The 24057-nt window shown below is 33.8% G+C and overlaps 1 protein-coding gene across 1 annotated transcript in view; it reads left to right on the top strand.

Moving 5' to 3' along the window:
- The first annotated feature begins 115 nt into the window (after nucleotides 1-115).
- The window catches only part of LOC126819855 (ecotropic viral integration site 5 protein homolog), a 57228-nt gene continuing 33286 nt past the window's right edge, over nucleotides 116-24057 (top strand). Inside the window, exon 1 of the mRNA XM_050548045.2 lies at nucleotides 116-483. The gene's annotated coding sequence lies outside the window, so the exon portion shown is untranslated. The remainder of the gene's footprint in view (nucleotides 484-24057) is intronic.

Below are 24057 nucleotides of genomic sequence, written 5' to 3'. Positions count from 1 at the left end.
TTCGATTGCATGCTCCGATTTTTTAAAAAAGAAAATCTTACCATGTTAAAATATCAGAAATTTTTATTGTTTCGTTTACCACTTCTTTTCCCCGTACGCAATTTTCGGAAATCCTGTCCTGGAATAATTTTATTTTCCAATGCAGACGAATGACAGAACGAATGAATGAGTACAGTGAGGTGATGATAATACAGTCATTGTGAATATTGCTTCCTTTATGTGAACTTTAATGATGTACGTATTTTTTTTAATTGGATTAATTATTCAAAAATACGCTCATTTGTTTTTGTGTAAAAATATGTTTTAGACGGGTGTAGAGACTAGAGAGGGCGGATCTTTCTGACTATTTTTGAGAAAAATCATTGATTGATCTCAGATCTGACAGGTTCGGTGTTGAATCATCAACAGTTCGATCAAACTTTAAAAAGTACAGTGAATGAAGGAAATGCCAATAAAGACAATGATGAATAAATTCACTTTGAGGTTGGTGTTAAATTTAAAAAAGATTTTTAAAACCTTTTACTACTTCTATGTTCTGTCACATTCAGTGTATTATTATCCTAACCTAAATCAGTATAAATGCATGGAAATGAAAAATATACTGATCTGATATTAATGTTTATAACTTTATTATACAGTAATAATAATTAACAAAACAAAAAAACACTCACTGAAGATGAAATATATTTGAAAGATAACTTAATACTCATGAGTCAAAAATACCCATTTTTTTTTTCTAACACTATTTATTCAATAAATATTTACATAATGTAAATATAATATGTATAAATCTGGGATCTGAAAACAAGCCGTGCTTATATAAATTCATCTCCCTATTTACAACAATATAAATACAGTGTTTGAAATTATAATCATAAATTATATAACGGTTTAAATTTACAAAGAAAAATGTATACTCACAATGTTGCAATATTATATCGGACATATCGTAGTTTAAGTACAAAGGGGGTTAATATACAGAAAGTAATGTAATGTAGTGTAATGTGGTTAGCGAAGCAATTATTTGATGATGTTGATAGTAGTGGGGGGGTTGTGTGTGCGATCCCAAAATTGTGGATGGGGGAGAGAGAGAGAAATTCTGAAGTCTAATATCTAAAACGAGAATTGAACCTTCTAGAGGCTAAGGCCATTATCAGACTACTTGGACATGTTTGCCCTTGATCAATTTTTAGTGTCTTGTGATTGTTACATGTACATACATGTACCTTCGGTACATTACAGAAGAATAAAAATGTGAAATCTTTACATTCATGTATGTACAGCTCGGTTGACACTTAGCTGGAGTGTGGACGTACACTATGTTTCATAGTCTTATAAGCTTTAGGCAACAATAAACACTCTTATTTTCTGACACATTACATTTTCCGGTATCGGTATCTTAAATTAAAATCAATATCGTTACATTTTTGGGGGTGGATTTGATTGACTTAGTTAATTATCATTTGGATTATATACATTGTACAAGAACATTAAACATATTTCTAGTAAACCTGAACCAGTCCAATACCATTTGTCACACATGAATGATTCTGTGTTATTTGATAAACACATGTAATTGGCTTATTGATCATTTATTCAATAATTCACACATTTATTGATGTAAAGACATGTACAGTATCTGTATAGGTTGGAATGGGGTTTAATGTCTCGTCGCAAAATACTTGGGTCCTTTCTCAGAGACAATTTCATAGTTAATGTAAATGTTCATAGGACAATTTTTACACGTACAGAAGCATTTCTGTGAACACTTCTTCAATATTCAGCTGCCAAGCATTCTTTTACATACATGTACATATACTGTATACTTGAGTGGACATAGTTTTACACCCCCTTCAAATGACTAGGCTCCCATTCCTTTTCAGCCTCGCTTTTGCATCCCATGTACATGTAATAAACGTACCGTTTATTATTAAAATTAAAGTCTTTTTTTTGTCACAGTCATATAACACGTACCTGGTACACAATCATGTACATGTAGGCAACAGCGCCTACATGTACAGTAAGCTTATGTATTTTAAGAATTTATTTTTTTTTTAAATGTTACAAAGAGTCAAAAATATTTCTGCAGTTGATGTACATGTAAATGTGGCTACATGTAGATAAACATTGAATTACATCTACTTTGAATTGATCAGCATAGCTTTAATAACAACAAAATTGCCCATATGTATAGGCTTACAGTACATTAATTTGTAGATCAAATTTAATAAGCCTACACAGGTGAGTATGTAGAAGAGAACCACATAATAAGATAATCTGATTACATGTATAGTTGGCCAGGATTTAGATTACATGTACATGTAGGTGTACATTGTAATTTGAGGGAACCTTTTTATAGAGCTTCAAAATTATGACAATAATTTAATTAGTGGGGTACTGGAGACCAGGGGGCAGTTTCACAAAGCAACTTACATGAAAAATTTGCGAAAAACTTAAGAAACAATTGTAAAGAAAATCGTAACTTTTATCATAAAGTCTACAACTCTCACCCTATCATAGGTAGGAATTCTGTATGTATCTTTGACAAAATGGCCGCCTTGTTACTTTATGCGGATCGCCAACTTCGACGAAAGAGATTATTACTGGATAGATTAAATCCTCTCAACACCCATACCGAATAGGAGTTTCCCTGTACAGACTTGATCGGGCCAGTATACTGCATATTATTAACTGTATTAATAATGATATCGAAATGACACCTTACAGATCAAAATCCTTGTCATCACCTGTGAGAGAGAGAAATGAGGTTTAATGTCCACTCAACACAAACTAGGTCATTTCGGGACTGACATGGTTCAATTTTATTTCAGTGGGAGGAAAGTGGAGGACCCGTAGAAAACCCACGAGGTTGGACAGGCGATCATACTCCTTGTTACGTACAACTGGGAAATCAAAACCCGGCCAGTTGACTCAATGGCAGACCTTATGATACAACGCGCACATACTAACCATTCAGCCATGCCTTGATTGTATTACAATACTATGCCCCAAAAAGGCACAATCATTGAATCAAACGTGTTCTTTATTAATATTATATAACAAAACATAAAAGGCATATTTGTATGTTAAAGCTTCAAAGAGCTAGAATATAATGACAGACCTTATGATACATTACAACGTGCGCGCTAACCATCCAACCACCCGTCATCACCTGTACAAGCCTTGATTGCAATACTATACTATGACCCCAAAGGCACAATCAACATGTTCTTTATTATATAAAAACGTATGTTAAAGCTTCAAAGAGCTAGAATAAGTAGAACAAATTTATTTGGCTGGCTACTCTGGACCTATAGGGACACCGGACAATATTACGAAAACATATGAAACGAAATGTCACAAACAGCTTAGGGAACCTATAATATACTAGTTGGAGGTCTGATTTATAGGAAATTATAAGTTGTTTAATTGTTGCTGTTATTTGCTCCTGAAATAAAGTGTTGAAGATCTTAATACTTAATACATGTAACACACGTTGGCGAGCTAAATTCCCTGAAAGTCGCACAGTGTTAATATAAATATAGGGTTTTTGTCACAAAATTATTCAAATTGATCATTTCTAACTTACATATAAGTTATGAATAATTGAAGTTTACATTAATTTGTATTGATTTCACATTGTCAGATTTATTTGTTAGATGTAGACAACTGTTTGTGTTTTATTTGCAAGCCTTTCTATTCTTCAGATGTGCTAAAACATACATTATGCAGGAGCTAAATCTGGCTATTGCAGGTCTTTCTTTAGGCCTGAAATGTTATATAAACTATTAATTAGACATTTATTAACAAAACAAGACCATAATCGACTCTCGGTGGCATCGGATACTCAAGATTTTAACTAGATTAGAACGGTTCACCATTTAAAAATTTAATTTAAAAAGTCTTGAATATGCCAGTACCCTGGTTACCACAAAGCACACATCTTGTCAAAACAACAAACAGTGATAACTTGGCTCAGTATGAAGTGATTTGAATGAAATTTTTTCAATATTTTCATTTTACATTATCTATTTTTGAGCTATTATAGCAAGAATGGTCAGCTCTTTATTTAAATCTTACATAATATATCTTTTATGTAGATATGCACGTAGTGTTTAAAATAACTTATTTTTGACTTGATATAAATTTGAACGATCTGGATTGTTGTGCCTTTAATATTCTGTTTTATCCCTTTCATAATTGATCGATATTAAAACACTTTTTGGATCAGATTTTTTATCATTTAATTTCAACAAGCAATATACATAGAAATAATGTACATGTATGTCATTAAATTAATTGAAATAAGATTGAACCATATGTTGTTAGTCCCAAAATGACCTAGTTTGTGTCAAGTGGATGTTAAACCCCATTTCTCTCATTCCCTCTCAATATCATACAAATAATGTACCGGTATATGTAGCATGTCATTAAATAACACATGTATATGTAGTATACAGATTACAGACACCTACTGATACAATGGTACATGTATCTGGCACAAAAAGCTTGTAGTTTTTTGTACTTGGTATCTCTTTTACACCATCAGATATAGTAATAAAGTAATCAATTGTCAATAGGAAGTAAAAGAAAAAAATGACTGAGGTACATGTATACACAAATGTAGTGATAGAGAGATTTGAAATAGATGTAATGATATACATGTAGTATATATGTATATATGTAGTAATATAGCTGAGAAATTAACTACATGTATGGAATGTAATAGATATGATCGGTTTTGATTGATTACAATGTCTATTTATGACAGCAGTATTGATGATAATACAATGTAGGAGATTGACTCATTTACCATTCAAGTTTTATAATCACATCTTTAAAGTGGTTATAGAATATATTCAGGTGAATTTCATAGTAATTGCAGGCTGTACATGAAGGTAATGCAATACTTGTTACAAACATTTTACAGACATGACAAACCCAATTTGCGAAAATTTTGAAATTATTCTTGACCCTAGGCAGAACTGAAATAAGTAACTATATAGTATGGTTGAATTTTGTGCAAGACAGGTATTAATAAAATCAATAAAAGCAATCTGTGCTGCACTAAATTACAAGCAGCAAGATGGGTTGTTCCAGACTAAGCCTGAATTTGTGCCTGAAAATTTTTTTATACGCCCACATTTTCATGTGGACGTATATTGTCGTCGCCCCTGTCCGTCCATCCACAATTGTTTGTAGACACTCTACAGGTCACAATTTTTATCCAATTTCAACGAAACTTGAATATAGGTTTATCTCCCTAAGATCTCGGTTCCTTTCGATATTTGCATGTATCAGATTGTAACTTCATGGATTATGGCCCCTGATTGTACGAAAAATCGTGTTTTTGGCTTGTAATTTGATGAAACTTGAAATGTAAGTTTATAACCCAAAGATCTTGGTTCATTTTGATATTCGTGCATATCGGATAGTAACTTCCTGAATTATGGCCCCTGATTGTACAAAAAATTTTGTTTTTATCCGATTCTGATGAAACTTAAAACATATCTGTATATCTCAAGATCACAGTCCCTTTTGATATTTGCGCATTTCAGACCATAAATTTCTGGATTATTGCCCCTGATTGTACAAAAAATCCTGTTTGTTTTTAGCTTGTTCTCTATCCATCTCTTGCAAAATGTGGGCATATCCTGTCTGGCAGCCGCTGGTTGACAGGTGGACTAAAATGTCATCATTACTCCCACTCTATACAATACTTAAAAAAACATAAAGTTTATATCTCTATCTACAGACATAAAGAGATATGATTAGGCTGTGAAAAGTAAATTCATTTTCTTTCAATAGTTGTTCGATATCTACATGAAGGAAATAAATGATATTTCATCGAACTGTTACATGCTCAGAGATTGTTTAGTGATTTGATTTAGGATTGAGTCTCATCATGTGAGGATTTTCGAGTCCTAAGTATTAATTAAATGAAATGGGGTTTAACGTCCTACTTTTCTGCTACAACCAGTTTAATGACGATGAGCATGTACAATGTACCATGCAGTGTGCTATGAATCAAATTTTACCTGGACAGATGCATTTCCGACTTCTTTTCGTCTAATTCCAACTATCAAGTTTCCATGTACATGCTCGCTGATAGACATCACATGACTTGATATCACGCTACTGATGCAAGGGGAGACCATGCTGGAAAATTCTGAGTAACTTTTCTGACCAACAACGGTTGGAACCCTGGACCTCAGTGTAAATAACCTTTTCTACATTCTGGATTAACTACATGTAACTCTCCAACAACATGATGTCTATCTATAGATTTAAATGCGCCGGAAATGACCAGATTTTATTAAGGAATGCTGATAGCCTGATGGCTTGTACTTTGAGATAAATGTAAACATATTTTATAATCTAAGTATGATTAGTTAGTAATAGTATTCAGAAGAATATCCTAAAAGTTTAATAATTCATTAATTCCTTATAAATGTCTAAGCATATGATTGTATTTAGTAGATGAAGTGGGTTTGAACTATATTGATAAGGAATATTATTATAGATTTTCTCAGCGGAAACAATAGTTGTATGTTGGGTGGTATTGTTTGTGCCATAATGATTATAAAATTCCTTATTGATTAGTCAGCATGTAGTATATCCTATAGTGTCTACTGTTTACAACTTTACTGTATGATCCATCACCTTTTCTTCTTCTACAATTACTTAAGGGTCTAAGGCCTATTCATTTACTTCAGGCTTAGATGTGGGCATGCATGTACATGTATCAAGGATTATTTGTCGGGAATGTCTCGATGCAGATGTTTTATTGGTGATGATATGTCATGAATGACAAATTTATTAAAGATACATTATGGGAGATTAGATAACGAGTTGGCAGTTCTCACTATAATAGTTATAAACTAAATAATGTAAAGGCAATTTGCTGAAAATTTCATTCAAATTGATCCACTATGAACCAAGATTTAAGCGATTGAAATTTCCGCCTAGCCTCGATCATCATTACTAATGAACCGAGAATTAAGTGATTGAAATATCTGCCTAGTCTCGATCATCATTACTAAAGTCGGTACGATAAAAATCATAGTCTCAATAATCCATTTAATCATTAAATCGTGAAGGAAAGTTATGCAGTAAATCCGCTCATAATCCACTGAAGATCGTAGGCTAGCGATGCCATCGAGACTTGATTATGGTCTGGATAGGTTAATTAATGTCTAATTAATAATTTAGATAACATTTCAGGCCTAAAGAAAGACCTGCAATAGTCAGATTTAGGTCTTACATAATGCATGTTTAATGTTTGCAAGTAATGCTTGCTAATATTTATGTTTTTGATTTAAATTGTTATATTTATTTTCAATACTAGGGTACATGTACCAAAAATCTGATTTTTTGGCAACTTTTGATTTGTATTCTGGGTGGCTTTATGTGTTGATGATGTTGATGTAATCTGTTAGGGGCATAGGGTGACTGAGTGGCCTAATGCATGCCCTTAAATAAGAAAGTCTGTCAAATGTCATTGAGTTAACAACAGGCATGGTTTCGAACCCAGGCATACATGTATATGGCATAAAGAGCGTGATCACTCTCTTCACCTTGTTGATTTTCTCCAGCTCCTCTGATTTCACCCCATTACACATGTAAATCCTCCTGCCCACAAACAAAATAAAATGTAATGTTAATCACTTAATGACTTAGTTTGTGTTGATTGGTCGTTAACCCCCATCTCTTTCTCTGTAATCTGTTATTGAAATGAATGTTAATGGACCACAAAGTGATTTTTTTTCTTCTGTCAATAATGGAATTTAATGGGGGGTTTTTTATGTAAATTTTATAAGTAATAATTGTGAGAGATATACCGGTAATCACTGAGTGACTTGATAACTACCTGATCCTACCTGTCATTGTTCATTACATAGAAGGGCGTGTCTATTGTTTACAATGTCAAGATTTACTTAGTCTAATTTACCAGTACACAGAGTTTTACTGTCACACTCAGTCACGAATATTTACATGTTTCTATTGTACACATCTATTTTTGTAAACAAAACTGAAAAAGTGTTGCATTTGTGGAAGAATATTGTGTCAGTTTCTGATACGTGTATACATGTGTATGATATTTAATATTTATTGTAATTTCCAACTATTATTATTAAATGGGAGTCTTTTACAACAAATTATAGAAATAAAAAGCCTTCCACCAACTGTCATTAATTTAAAGGTACATCAAACCGAATTGTTGATCTTCTTTAAGTGGCATTTAGTAATTGAACATTAACATACTAAAACTATTTATGGAATAACAATTACTGGTTTATTAACATGCCACGTTTCGACGATAAAGATGAGAGTATCATCGTCGAAACGTGGCATGTTAATAGACCAGTAATTGTTATTCCATAAATAGTTTTAGTGTGCAGATTGTTGATGTTAGTATTTCTCAGAAGTATAAGCATTTAACTTATTCGATTTTAATCTGAAGGTTATTATTGTTATTAGGTATAAATTATCCAAGTATAGACCAATCGATATTTTATACTTTCGATGCCCTACACTACATGAAGATCTAACCAGTTGTACAGGAAGGTCATGTCAGGGGCCATACAAGTGTCTTTTGACCCTGTGACGTTAGACATTGATTAATCAATCAGCGTTGATGTTTCTAGGGGTTTACCCACAGTTCCATGCATCACATGCCAAGAACTTGCTGTAAAAGACCATTTCTTTGACTAATCTCTCACTTCAACCAGAACGCCGGCAATATAATAACTCTTCCAGATCCTGGTGTAGTATAGACAAGTAAAACAAAATTTTGAACTATAAAAAACGAAACGAAATAGGATCCGGTTTTAATCAGATCTGGAAGAGTTGTTATATATTACAGGCGTTTTGGTTGAAGTGATGGATTAGTCAATGAAATGGTCTTTTACGACGAGTTCTTGGCATGAGATGCATGGAACTGTGGGTAAACCACTAGAAACGTCAACACTGATTGATTAATCATTGTCTGATGTCATAGGGTTAAAAGCTGCATGTACGACCCCTGATGCGACCTTCCAGTACAACCGGTCAGATCTTGTGTAGTGTAGGCCATCAAAAGTATAAAAAACAAAACGAAATATAGATCTGTATTTTAATCAGATTGGGAGACAAACAAAACCTGATCAAATTCCTAGCTTTTAATTACCATTGAATAACTAATACGAAAAAAATCAATTTTGAATGGCCTTGAATTCACGCACACAAGTGAGAGATATTTCAAAACAAAATAGCTCTATTTATTGGATTAGAAAACAAAGTCCACCTACTGAGACAGGTAGGACAGAGTCACTTTTGATTTGATTTATAAATAGATGCACATTTTCCCCTCTCCAGCCACGTGAGAGAGTTTAGTTTCATACCATTTGTCATTTGAGTGATTGTCTTGCAAACTACATGTACAATATTTTCAAAGTTGAAGCTATTAAAGGGAATATCAGTCCAAAAGTGGTTCAATTCCGTCAAGTGTTTAATAAATAAAATAGATTGAAAATTTGGCATCCTCTGCAGATGATATAAACAGTACCACCTTCATGTAACAATGTTGAGTAAAATATTCTGATGGACCTCTTTTTGGTTGGAGTGAATCAAAGCTGGGAAATTATCTAGTGTTGATATTTTGTTTTTGTTTTCTAAATTAGATATTAAATAATCAATATGTGCTCATTTTAGCATGAAAAAGTAGATATTGTCAGAAAAATGCACAAACAAGATCTGTCACTTTAATAATTGTATTTATCAGATAGGTTCATGTATGATGATAAACCGGTGAAGGGATTATATTAGTGACAGTTATTGGAAACAATACTATACTGTTATTATACACTATAATATTTGTATTAGTGTCAATATCCCACAGCCTCTAGTTTTATATATAGCTAGTATTATTGGATTGCTACTGTTTATTTATCTATAATGGTTCATCTATTTAGCTTGGATCCCTCCAGGGTAGGAAATATGATTAGTTTATCATGCACATTAAAGGTCACTTGACACACTTCATACTTGTAGTTCTATGAGATGATCATCATAAAACTTTTTAGCATTTGTTATCCCTTTAAATGACATATCTACAGGTGTCCACAATCTGCATATTTAAAAGATTTATCCTACCCATCAGTACATGTAGATGTTCTATTCCTTCACTTACCTTTGAAAAGTGAAATGTCCTGTGGCAGGACGTAACTGGAATTTTGTATTTATTTTGACATTTGGTTTGGTTTTGGCACTGATGCCATTGTAGAATACAGCCAAATAAAAAGTTATAAAAACAAACAGAACATTTAGTACGCTGTTTAGAGATAAATGGTTTAAAAAGCTGTGATTTCAGCAGTTGAGAATGTACATGTACCTTTGTATCTTTATATGGAATACAATTTACAGATCAATATTTTGTATATATGTATATATATTTCTAGTTCAGTTACGTCATTGAAATAGTTTGTGGAGATTATGTATAAACCAAATGTGTATTAATATTGTTAGTTTTTGGTAATGTTAATTTTTATTTAACTCATCATAATTTGCTTATCTTCCATATGTTTTATACATGCTGGCCCCATGTTCTCAAAACTTTCTCAGAGTTTACTCAACTTTCAATCACTGTTTTTGAGAAATGTCTTTTGTCTAGAAAAGCGAAAACTTTGGACATGATTAAAACAACAAAAGTTTTAAAATGGGCTATATTTTAGTTAAAATAAGGTGAACAATTTTGAGTAAACCCTTAATATAAGTCTGAGAATGCTTTTTGAACTTGGGGCCTGGATGCCTGATAAGAAAACGGTTAAGGTTGTTGTATACAGTATGTATGTAATTATTAGCATTGAAGACTATTGATAGGTATTGTTAGCATTCCGTTCTATTTTTAGACCAGTTTATTTCATAGCTTGATAGTGTATTAGTGAAGGAATCATGCTACATGTACATGTAAGACAGTAGATGCATAATTAAACAGTTAATTTATCATGTAAAAGTTACTGACAGTTACAAGTAAATGGTTATTTTACTGATGATTTTTTATTTATGTACGTATGCAAAGAAACGAAATGGGTTTTCATAGGCTAAGACTGTCATGAGATCTTTAATGTGCTTCCAATGGTATACACATGACGTCAGTTTTTTGTATCATCTGAACAACTAGATGCTTGTACTTTACAGACTCTCCAATATTGGTGTAGTGATTTATTGGTGAATGCCTTGATGGAGATGATCATTTTCTGCTTAGGGTAAGCAGAAATAAGCAATTTGATGCTTTAGGGGCTGATAACTTTAGTATTAAACCTTTCTTTACAAGACAAGCTCAAAATCAACTCTGTAGACCCACGGATGGCTTGGATACAGTTTGGATTTAAACAGTCGTCCATTTAAAATGAAATTAATACATGGCGGACCAAGCTAACGTTTACTGTTAGTCGCTGATGTCACTACTGGAAACTGGTGATAAAAGGCCTGCCAAGCGAGGCTACCATTGTCATTGAGCATGTTACTTGACAATCGAGAATATGTGGGTGGAGTTATCGTCTGTCAATCAAACAATCGCCAATTTTCATAGACGGCGCAGACACAATTGATGCTATTTCTAGTCCAACAGTGACAATTCCGTTCAGAACAAAGTAATTTGACTGAAATTTTCAACATTTTCTTTTTTTATCATCTATTTTTGAATTATTATAGCAAGAATGGCCAACTCTTTATAAAACTCTTAACTAATGTATCTATAAGTGAGAGTGATGAAACTTGGTGTATAGTTTCATTGGTGGCAGTGGTAGCGCCAAGGGTGGGTGGGAGTATTTGCCCCCCCCCCATAAATCTGGTCTGCCCTCTGTTTGCCCCCCCAACAAATACCTTCTACTGTGATTAAATCCCACATCCCTGCATGTTGTAGAGTCAGAGTGATTTCTTACCAAACCCATCCTGCTGTAAACCTACTATAAACAGTAACATGTGAACCACTTGAGAACTGTTTTTTACAACCTTTAAAGCTTTTGGGTATAGATTCAACGCGGCGAGAATATGCATTCACTTAATACACCCACTCCGTTCATTTGACACCTCCCTCTCTGTTCGGATTATCTGGTGATTTGAAAACGAACAGTATCTGGTCAGCTCTATTTATCTCGACGACAACCAGTGTCTGAAATACTGTAAGGCTGCATTTCCGGCAGTCTATTTCTTTCTCAAAATATTGTGGGAAAAATATTCATTCACTTTAACACTTACCTCTCTGGTCGGATTAACTAGTGATTTGGCGACAGGCGGTATCTGGTAAGCTCTATTTATCTCGATGAGTGCCTGAAATACTGCTAGACTGCATTTCGGGCAGTCTACTTTTCAAATGTTCGGGGGCTTTGTTGAGTCCGTGCATTTGACACTTTTCTCTCTGGGGTCGGATAAACTAGTGATCAGAAGACAGACGGTATCTGATCAGCTCTATTTATCTCGACAATCAGTGCCTGAATAGTGTCAGACAGCATTTCCGACAGTTCATTTTTCAAAATTTTCTTTGGCAGGTTCCCAATACCCCCCCCCGTAAGGGGACTTCATTGAGGTTTGCAAGTCCGTTTGTTTGACACTCTCTTCTCTGGCCGGATAAACTAGGGATCAGTGACAGACGGTATCTGGTCATCTCTATTTATCTCGACGATCGGTGCCTGAATGTATACTGTCAAGACAGCATTTCCAGCAGTCTATTTTTCAAAAACTTCCTACTTTGGCGTTCGTTTCCAGCAGCCTGTTTTTTTTTTAATTTCTGTTGGAGGGCCCCTACCCCTAGTTGAAGCTCGTGCCTTTGCCCTCTTAATCTTGGACATTGCCCCAGCTTTGCCCCTCCAACCACCGGTGGCTGGTGCCGCCACTGATTGGTGGATGGACGTTTTGAACTTTCGGCCAGTGGACATTTCGGCCTAGGATGTATTGCCAAGTGAACATTTCAGCCAATTTTACACAAAAAAAATTTTTTTTTATGAAAAAAAATGTTTTGAAAGTGATTAAAGTAAGTTTTTAAAGCAATTAAAAGGAACACCACGTCGAGAAACTTGCAGATTCCGATGTTTAGTTCATGGACGATAACTATGCAATGACACTCCGTAGTTTTATGCAGTTGAATGTCATCCAGGTTCGTGTATCAGGAGTTTTTGTTCCATTAGTGTACATGCTTTTACAAAGAAAGACTAATGTTTCGTTTGTTAGAGGAGAATGGTTGTGACCCATCAACTGTTTTAATAGACTTTGAATGCTCTGTAGATCTCGCTCTTCATGCGGTGTATGTACAGATTCAGTATTGTTTTTATCACCTAAATCAACTTGGAGACACATCCAGTCACTAGGACTTGAAACATGTACAAAGATGACGAGTTCAGACTTTTTTATATAAAATATATTTGTCGCAGTAAAAATCAAACAAATAAAAAAAATAAAAAAATACACAGCAAAGAAAAAATCTGTAGGAGGAAACAAACAAATAAATCTGTCTGAAATGTCCTCTTTTTAAAACAAAGAGTGGCCGAAAAGTCCTAGAAAGAAATGTCCACTGGCTGAAACGTCATACATGTACATTCAGTTTCATTGCATCAATACTTTGGGACATGATAACTTTGGTTCTAGTTAAGTGAGAGTGATGAAACTTGGTGTTTAGTTTCATTACATCAATACCTTGACTTAAGTTCGATAATGAACATTTTCAGCTCAGGGTAAGTAGAGCGATAATAAACATGCAATTAATAAATATGTGTCATCTATTTATTTTGGGATTTCGGTGAGGGACATCAGCGTCACCCTTGGCTTGTTTCCTCAGACTTAGTCTTTCCTATTTCTTGATATAATCCTTTACACATCCAAAATATTCATAAAATGAAAATGTTAGATGTCCAGCTATTCTTATCATAGAAATAGAATATTTAATGTACCATTACAAATAAAATATGTTCCGTTTGGAATCTTTAAGCTAGAATATTATCATTTTGTCACAGACCAGACAGTTTAAATCAGCTTTAATATTGTAATTGCTAAAAATTGTGTCAATCACACCGGATAAGACTTAGACTGGATATTTAATTTAGTTTAGGTATAGATTGATCCAGACCAAACCTCTATAAACTGGTTTATTTGTCCAACGTTTATATCATTCAGACCACATAGTTCAGTTTAAGTTTTAAACCAATGTCTAAACGACATAAAAAATATACAGATTAATTGATCACAGTGTCTGTCTTTATTACACTATGTCTGTATTTTACACATACTGTACTATTGTAGAAAACAAGTCAACAGGTCTAATGTGCATGTAGACTGTATACATGTTCACTAATCATTATTAATTTGTTGCATTTTATTTTTGATTTTTTTAAGTTCTCAATTTATCATTCTGTGGTACTGAAACATTTTGTAAACTGGTGAGAGTTATGGTCCAGATTTGGTCAAATTTCTGTTGTTAGCTGATTTTGTATTTTTGACAGAAAGCAAGCCCTGGTTGCTATTGCAAGTCTCTTTTTTACTAGCTTGAATTGTCAGGTCACTTCAGTAAGAGATGAGTTTGAGACCTCAATCTTTATGGAAAATTCTACTGAAGATATGATTTCTACTTTCTCTGTTCCTTCTTTGAAATAATGACATAACAACATTTGTGCCGTACTGATCATGAGATAAATGGAGCTGACATATATGTATTCAATTATAGTTTTGTAAGGCTATTCAAGCTTATTTTTTAGTATTTGTTATTCAATGTTAATTAGAACTGATGGACTTTAAATTGTGTTTTGTCAAATTTGAAATATTCATGATTATTAAATCAGTGAAATTCACTATTATGCAAAATTAGATACACAGCTGATAAACGAAAATATTTTGATTTGAAATAATTATTTTCTAGAAACCTGAAAAGGCACGAAAAACTGTCCAATATTGATCATTTTGATTCACATGTCATTAAATATTCAAATAGTACTTGTAACCTGTCTATCCTAACCTGATGCTTCTTGCTTTATTTAATAGATAAATGAAAAAAAAGGCAAAAAAAAAGTCTTTTACTTAGATAATTTAATCCAAATGGAATCTGAATGCAGACTTTGAGAAAAGACAAAAAAAAGCAAAATTCAATCTTTTAGAAAGAAAATCTTTCAAGCATTCAGACAGAAACATTGATTTTTAGTTGATTGCAGCTTCTATCATCAGCTTGCTTTTAGCATTTGACGTGGAAATTGTGAATACATCCTGACATGATACAAATTCTCAAAGAATTTCATTTATTGAACAAAGTTATCATGTACCATACATGCATGGAGCTGCTGGATTACTTCAATACTTGTATATTCTTTTTAAAGGTATAGACATTGATAGATATCTATTAACATGTATTTTTAACATATTTTTTTTATAGGATCTCAAGTGTATGAAATCCTGTATTTTCTGGTTAAAATTCTGTATAAAATATCTTTAAGATTTGAAAACAAATGAATAAAGTAAGAACATGTACATGAAGACATTTTTTGGTAACATACATGACAACCTGGTTTTTGGCCTTTTCTAAAAACTAATATAATAGTTTTGAAAAGGTCTATTTATTACTCATATTCCTGAATAATTACCTCCATATTCATAATGTCTAAACAATGTTTATGTTTATCTTCTTATAAAGTATTTTAGATGTTTGTTATGTATAAATAAGTTAATTGATGATTAATAATAATTAATTATGGAGAGCGCATTAAGGTTGGATATTTTTTTCAGTATGTACATATACAGCATAATACATCTTTTTTGTTATTTTCTTTCCCAGTAAAATTGACATGGAAAATGATGCCAATCGACATTAACATTTCCGTGATTGTAGAAAAATAATTAGCTAACCAATAGGCTGATGTACTTACTGGACATATTATGCGTAATGACCAAGCTTATATATTTATCTGGGATGATGAAAATATGTTAATACTTGGATGTAAACTGAATTCGAATGTGCCTGCAATTCACATGGCCAGAAGGGTAATAATCAACTCTTGTTTGTAGTGACCTGTTCATTGTTTTATTTATAGGTGTACTATTAAATGGCTGCGGTCAGCTATAATCAGCTACATGTAACTTAATTAAGACCTCTCATGTTAGCTATCTTTGGATATCTGAATATTACACACATTGTTCACTTTGTTTCACAGGATTATACCATCTTGGTTATACATGAATTTACGAAAGTTAACAAAAGTTCATTAGTTTTATGAACTCCATAGATAAGAAGTGTTATCGGGTGTTCTAGATAGTAATAATGTGTTAGACCTGGAAATACATTATAAGGCACAGGTCACAGACATTGTCAAGCACAAAGTTAGGCTTTGTGGTATGGTGTTCAGTTACAAAGTTGTCTGTCATTTTGTCTGGCACTTATTTGTCTTTTACTGTATTTTATTGATGTTATTACCGGTAAATACACATCTGGCAGAAAGTTCAAAAGTCAGGTACTAGTTCCATAATGTCTGATATTTTGTGGTATGCAACTATAACCGTTATTTCTAGGTGTAGTCTGTAGTACAGACTCTGTACCCATGTAATTATATGTAGATTGTTTATTATATTGATTAGTAGTTGTTATATAAATTCATTGATAACATGATATTATATAATAATCCTACTGAATATCAGTTTATTGTCCCCCGCCTTTCGAAGAAAGCAGGGGACTATTAAAATGGGTTCGTCCGTCTGTCTGTCTGTCTGTCCGTCTGTCTGTCCGTCCGTCTGTCTGTCCGTCACGCTTTTTGGGACACAATAACTCTCTTCCTAATTGAGCTAGAATGTTCAAACTTGGTGTATGTGTTTATTAGGTCAATGCCTTGATGGAGTTCGAAGATGAGCATTTTCCGCTTAGGGTAAGCAGAGATAAGCAATTTGATTGGTTGATGCTTTGGGACACGATAACTCTCTTCCTAATTGGGCTAGAATGTTCAAACTTGGTGTATGTGTTGATTAGGTCAATGCCTTGATGGAGTTCGAAGATGAGCATTTTCCGCTTAGGGTAAGCAGAGATAAGCAATTTGATTGGTTGATGCTTTGGGACACGATAACTTTTAATTGAGCTAGAATGTTCAAACTTGGTGTATGTGTTTATTAGGTCAATGCCTTGATGGAGTTCGAAGATGAGCATTTTCCGCTTAGGGTAAGCAGAGATAAGCAATTTGATTGGTTGATGCTTTGGGACACGATAACTCTCTTCCTAATTGGGCTAGAATGTTCAAACTTGGTGTATGTGTTGATTAGGTCAATGCCTTGATGGAGTTCGAAGATGAGCATTTTCCGCTTAGGGTAAGCAGAGATAAGCAATTTGATTGGTTGATGCTTTGGGACACGATAACTTTTAATTGAGCTAGAATGTTCAAACTTGGTGTATGTGTTTATTAGGTCAATGCCTTGATGGAGTTCGAAGATGAGCATTTTCCGCTTAGGGTAAGCAGAGATAAGCAATTTGATTGGTTGATACTTTGGGGCACGATAACTCTCTTCCTAATTGAGCTAGAATGTTCAAACTTGGTGTATGTGTTGATTAGGTCAATGCCTTGATGGAGTTCGAAGATGAGCATTTTCCGCTTAGGGTAAGCAGAGATAAACAATTTGATTGGTTGATGCTTTGGGACACGATAACTTTAGTTCTAATTAAGTGAGATTGATGAAACTTGGTGTATAGATTTATTATATGAATACCTTAACTAAGTTCGATAATGAACATTTTTTGCTGAGGGTAAGCAGAGTGATAAGCAATTTGATTGGTAGAAACTTTGGAACACAATAACTCTCCTTCTAATTGAGGTAGAATGTTCAAACTTGGCATAGGTGTCTATTAGGTGAATGTTTAAACTTGATGTATATGTAGATGTTCATTAGGTGAATGTCTTGACTGAGTTCAAAAATTAACATTTCGAGCTGAAGCTAAGCAGAGCTAATCGATTTCATTTGTCGATGGTTTGGGACAAGATAATCTTGATTCTATCTGATAGAGAGTGATGAAACTTAGTGAAAAAAATAAATGTGCGATTAATTAATATGTGTCATCTATTTATTTTGCAATTTCGGCGGGGGACATCAGCCTCACTGTTGGCTTGTTAGATATAACAACAGATTGGTATGGATAGAATACATGTACATAACTGTAACACTCCTGGCCAGGACTTGTTGCAAATGTTGAACCAGGAGATAATCTATCATGGTTTGTGTGAAAATACCATTAGGATATACATTGTACATTAGATATGTCATAAAAACACCAAGTAAATGTTCCAGTACATCTACATTCTTGTTTTTTTTCTTAAAATAGTTGATTGTTGTCTATTAATATTATAAGCTATAGTTTATAAAAGCTGGTGTTTCATATTCCATGAGATTGTAGTGTTCACATTGAGTATATACATGTAAGCAAAAAAACTTGTAAATTGTCATGCTTCAATCAAGGTTATAATTAATTATGCATGCATACATTGTATACTACTTGAAAACACACCAAGCAGAAAACTAACAATCTTTGGAGAATACAAACATTACTGAATATCTATTTTTGTTAATATAAGAGATAAGGTGGCTATGAAGACCTGGTTATCCCGAATGTCAGTGACTAGTTTCGTTCGTATTGAACTCTTCAGACTGATTGGACTCACGTGATGGGCGTTTTTATTTATACTATTCCGAAACCCCGGTGGGGTTTCTATGGTTACTAATTGGCGGGGTTACCGGGGTTGGCCCCTTGACGGGGTTTGCGAATTTGTTACCGGGGTCGGTAGCTCGCTTACCGGGGTTGTACAGGGTGGTCCGGTGATGAAATGTGAAGCCTCCCCACACCATTACACTTCCCCCACCCCATCGATTCGTTTTGAAGACGCAGCAGTCTGCAAGACGTTCTCCAAGACGTCTCCACACACGTTGACGGCCATCAGCGTGATAAAGATGAAAGCGACTCTCATCACTGAAGAGCACACTTTGCCAGTCTACTCTTCTCCATGTCTGGTGTCCTTGAGCCCATATCAAACTCCGCTGACGGTGATGATCCCTGAGGATAGCTCCAACATAAGGTCGTCGTGCACAGAGTCCTACTTCTCTTAGACGACGTCTTACGGTGTTGGCACTTACTGGTCCTTGTCTTCCGACGACTGCTGCACCTGTTCGAGTCGCTGGGCGGAATCTGTCACGCAGATGAGTGACCCGGGTGTAGCGGTCTTGAGTCTGGGTTGTAACGCGTTGTGGACCAGGACGTTGACGGTCACGTGTTGATCCAGTAACTCGAACACGTTCCACCAACCTTACAATAGTGGACTGATGACAATTGAAGTGTCTGGCAATAGCACGTGTAGACATGCCAGTCTGTGACATTCCCATGGCTTTATTCCGTTGATTTTCAGTAAGTCTCGGCATCTCTAGCTCGATTCCTTCACACATCCAACAACAAATTACGACAGATTGACGTTTCACAGTTCATGTACTGCACATTAAGTTGAAAACATGCTTTTAAAGGGCTCACACACAATGCTGCATGGAATATTGGGTTTTTCATGTGCATCTCGTGAAATTTTTTTTTGTGCACACGGGCCGATATTTTTTTGCGTTTGGGAGCATTGTGTGAAACAATAGTTCATAGTAATTGAAGATATATTATACATACAAAACCACCTAGTAATAAAATATTTGGGAAAAAAAGTGATGCGTTTTCCATGGCGCTCGTATATATTCATTTTGCATTATCTATTTTTGAACTATTATAGCAACAATGGCCAGCTCTGTGTCTAAATCTTACTGATGTATCTTTAATAAAAATGAATTTAATTGCAGGGTTAGTCAGTATTTACCAGATGTTAAAATGATTCAGTGATTAAAATATTACAATCTACATTGTAAAACATACTACGAAAGGAATGTATTGATTTTTGACTAACCAGTGATGGATAGTAGTTACAATATAGTGGTGGCTATATCATACTGTACTACGCTCTTACCTACTTCATGATGAGTCATCAATATTATTATTATTGTTTATATATGATACGTAAAATAGTTTATAAATATACATTGTAATAAATTTGAAGACATAATTGTCATTTGATGTCAGACTACATGTATGTAAAGTGAAGGTATTCAGTTGGGAAAATGACACTGTTAAATTAATTCTGTGTACATGTATGTAGAGTCAACTTATTGATGTAATAGTATTAAATCAGTGTCTGCTTGTATTGTAAATATAGTAACATTAAAGGTGGGTATATGTCAACTAACAACTCAATCCAACTCGATGTGATTTGTAAATGTAATTTATTATTTTACGCTTTTATTTGTGAAAGGCTCTTGTGTTCTATTGTTCATGCAAGATGACTCCTAGAGGTTGAGTTGTTGAGATTTGTAAATATGCTTATATAAAAAAAATTGTCGTTAAACATGCACTCGCCTTAAGATTGATTTGCATGTGTCAATCGATTGATTGTAAGGTAAAATGACTTTTAACCTTGTATTTGAAATACATAGAGAATACATTGTTCAATCATTTTTGGGATTTTACAAATACATGTATAGCCAGTTACGACAAGACAAGACTAACATTTGTTGTTTCTTAGTGAAGACAATTTAGACTGGAGTGAATGAAACTAGTAATATTTTATTACTAATAATATGTTAAACTTCACAAGTAAAATCTCTAGAACATAGAAACATTTCCCAGAGAGGTTTGTAATCAAGCACATATTTTAAAATAATGAAATAAAAATTCTAAATGAAGGAATTTAGACCGCAATTGCTATATCTGTAACAAATGTATGCAGAATACAGTGAAGAAATTTCTTTTTTTTTGTGTTTAAAACAATGAATGAATAAATAAATGAGGGAGCAGTGTGGCATTATATTGAAAGTTTCCTGGTTCTTAATTTATTGTCTATTGTTATAACCAGGTACAGGAGCTTTAATTCAAGGTTTGTGACTAATACTTTATAAAAATGTATATTTCAACAGGTATCTGTGATCTACTATAAACTAAACAGTAAAACAGGATACATGATGTACTTGACATATTTACTTATGAATGATACATTGGTTTAGTATTAAGCTATAAATAAAATTTTGAGAAAAAATACAATGCTGTAGTATAAATTTTACTTTGATTCACACCCACTCAATCATTTATTTGTAAAATCCAAACTAAAAAAGACTTTCAAATGGTTATTTATTAGATACATGTATATATAGCAACAATCTGATTAAAACACAGATCCTACTTTATTTCGTTTTTTTAATTTCAAAATTTCATTTTACTTGTCTTTACTACACTAGGATCTGGAAGAATTGTTATATAACCCGCGTTCTGCTGGATGTGAGGGATTAGCCAATGAAGCGATCTGTTACGGCGAGTTTTTGGCGTGAGGTGCATGGAACTATGGATATCCAATTAGAAACATTAACGCTGAATGGTTAATCAAATGTCTGACGTCAAAGGATCAAAAGCCGTTTGTATGATACCCGACGCGACCTTCCGCTACAACCGGTCAGATCTTTGTTTCGTGGAGGCCATCGAAAGTATGTAAATACAAAATGAAATATAGATCTGTATTTTAATATTTTGATGGTCACTTTTTAGTCTGATTACATGTATCTATTGTGGGTTTGCTTTCTTAAAAGATGCATTATGTAAGAGCTATGTAGATCTGCCTATTGCAGGTTTTCCTTTTGGCAGGTTTTTTCACATGACAAACCCATAATCAACTCTCTAGACTATCTGATGATCGCGATTTTCAATGGTTTGAAAAATGATCAACATTTAATAATTTGATTTAAATATGAATAATCAATGCTTGTTATTGAAATATGATCGTGTTTGACAATTGAAACTACATTGTGAATATTGCCAAGCATGATAACATTGCTCTGAAACGAATAATTTGACTAAAATTTTCAATATATATTCATTTTGCTTTATCTTATTTTTGAACTATTATAGCAAGAACGGCCAGTCCTTTATCTAAATCTTACATAATAATACATCTTTAATTAAATGTTAAATAATCAAACTGAGTACATTTTAGCTTTTTTATGTTTGGCATTGAATTTGACTGCCTGAAGAGAGATAGAGAGAAATGGGATTTAATGTCCACTCGACACAAACTAGGTCATTTTGGGACTAACATATGGGTTAATTTTATTTCAATAATTTGCTTGCGCGTAGGGGTCTTTAGCAGTGGGAGGAAACTGGAGGACCCGGAGAAAACCCACGAGGTTGGACAGCGACCATACTCCTTGTCACGTACAACCGGGGATTCGAAACCACACCAGTTGACTCAATGACAGGCCTTATGATACAGCTCGCACGTGCTAACCATTCGGCCATCCAAATGCCCCCCCCCCCCAACTGCCTGAAGAATTTACCAATTAGTGTTAATCAATAAACTTACCATAAAATTATATATTTCTTGGATATTTCCCAATAAATACTGTTAAATTTATAGTTTTTGTATGCAAAATACACTTCAAAAGAAAAAAAAAAAGATGATGCTAAAGATGATTTTATCCTGTTTTTTAAACAAATTCCCAGTTTATTTGAGATAAATAAAACATATCAAAGTGTAGTGTCAATCTGACTATCTTTCCATACACTTTGTCTGATGTACACATACAAAATGCCAATAATTACATACATGTAGTCATTTCTTTAATTACCGGTAATTACCAGTGGCTCAGTGAGTAAGATGTTGATTCAATAATTTTGAGGTCCAGTGTTCGATAGGGGGGTTGGATGGCTGAATGGTTAGCGCGCGCTGTATCATAAAGTCTGTCATTGAGTCGACTGGCGTGGTTTCGAATCCCCGGTTGCACGTGGCAAGGAGTAGGGTCGCCTGTCCAACCTCGTGGGTTTTCTCCGGGTCCCCCGGTTTCCTCCCACTGCTAAAGACCCCTACGCGCAAGCGAATTATGTAAATAAAAAATTAAGCCATATGTTAGTCCCGGAATGACCTAGTTTGTGTCGAGTGGACGTTAAACCCCATTTCTCTCTCTCTCTCCAGTGTTCGATCTTGGTGTTTGCCGAGAAAATTGATTTCGATTTTCAGGTTTTGTTACCCATTGTCATTTGTGCAGGATGGAAGTCATAGTGAGGCAAAATTTCCCTCACAGCACACTGTATGGTGTATGCCCGTCGGTGCAGCACTGTCTGTAGGATGTTAAACTTCATTTCATTTAATTACCAGTCGCTACTTTCTGAGATATTTTGTGTGAACTTGGCAGGAAAAAGTTTATGATTTAATTGAATATATTTGTGCTTCTTTATGCAAGAGCTAATTCTGTCTTTTGGAAGTCTTTCTTTAGGCCTGAAATGTTATATAAATTATTAATTTAGACATTAATTAAATTACCAAGACCATAATGAGCTCTCGATGCCATTGGATGCCTACGATATAAGTAGATTTTAATATGGTTTATAATGATGCAGTTAATGTAAAAATGGACTATCGAGACTTGTTTATTATCGTAACAATGGTAGTAATGACAATCAAGGCTAGTCTATAATTTTGTGGCCGATACTTTGGCTCAGAGTAAAGTAATTTGAATGAAATTTTAAACATATTCTCTTTTCATTATCTTTTAAAAAATGAATGAAATTTTAAACATATTCTCTTTTCATTATCTTTTTAAAAAATATATAGCGAGAATGGTCAACTCTTTATCTAATCTTACCTAATGCAGCATTAAGCATTTTGTTAAATAATATGAGCACTTGAAGACTGTGATAATATTTTGATGTTTGATCTCTAATTATGATCACTTGTGTATAGATATTAATAGGTTTATGTTCTATTTATGGTATACATAATGTATATTGATACTCCAACAAATCTGTAGGTAATCTTATTATATACATGTATTATCTTACATGGTATTTAAAATAGATCAATGGATGTACAAATGTACTGGTAAATGTCAGTGGCCCATATTTATATTATCAAAGTATGACTTGACTGTGTGTTGATCATGAAGTTTAAAGGTAGTTTGATTATTTTGATAGGAATTTATATTTATGTATGCAATTAACAGAAAAAT

Source organism: Patella vulgata, chromosome 1 (assembly GCF_932274485.2).
Source record: "Patella vulgata chromosome 1, xgPatVulg1.2, whole genome shotgun sequence".
NCBI classification, from domain to species: domain Eukaryota; kingdom Metazoa; phylum Mollusca; class Gastropoda; family Patellidae; genus Patella; species Patella vulgata.
Note: the sequence above shows the minus strand (reverse complement) of the source record. Positions and strands in the feature narration are given on the sequence as shown.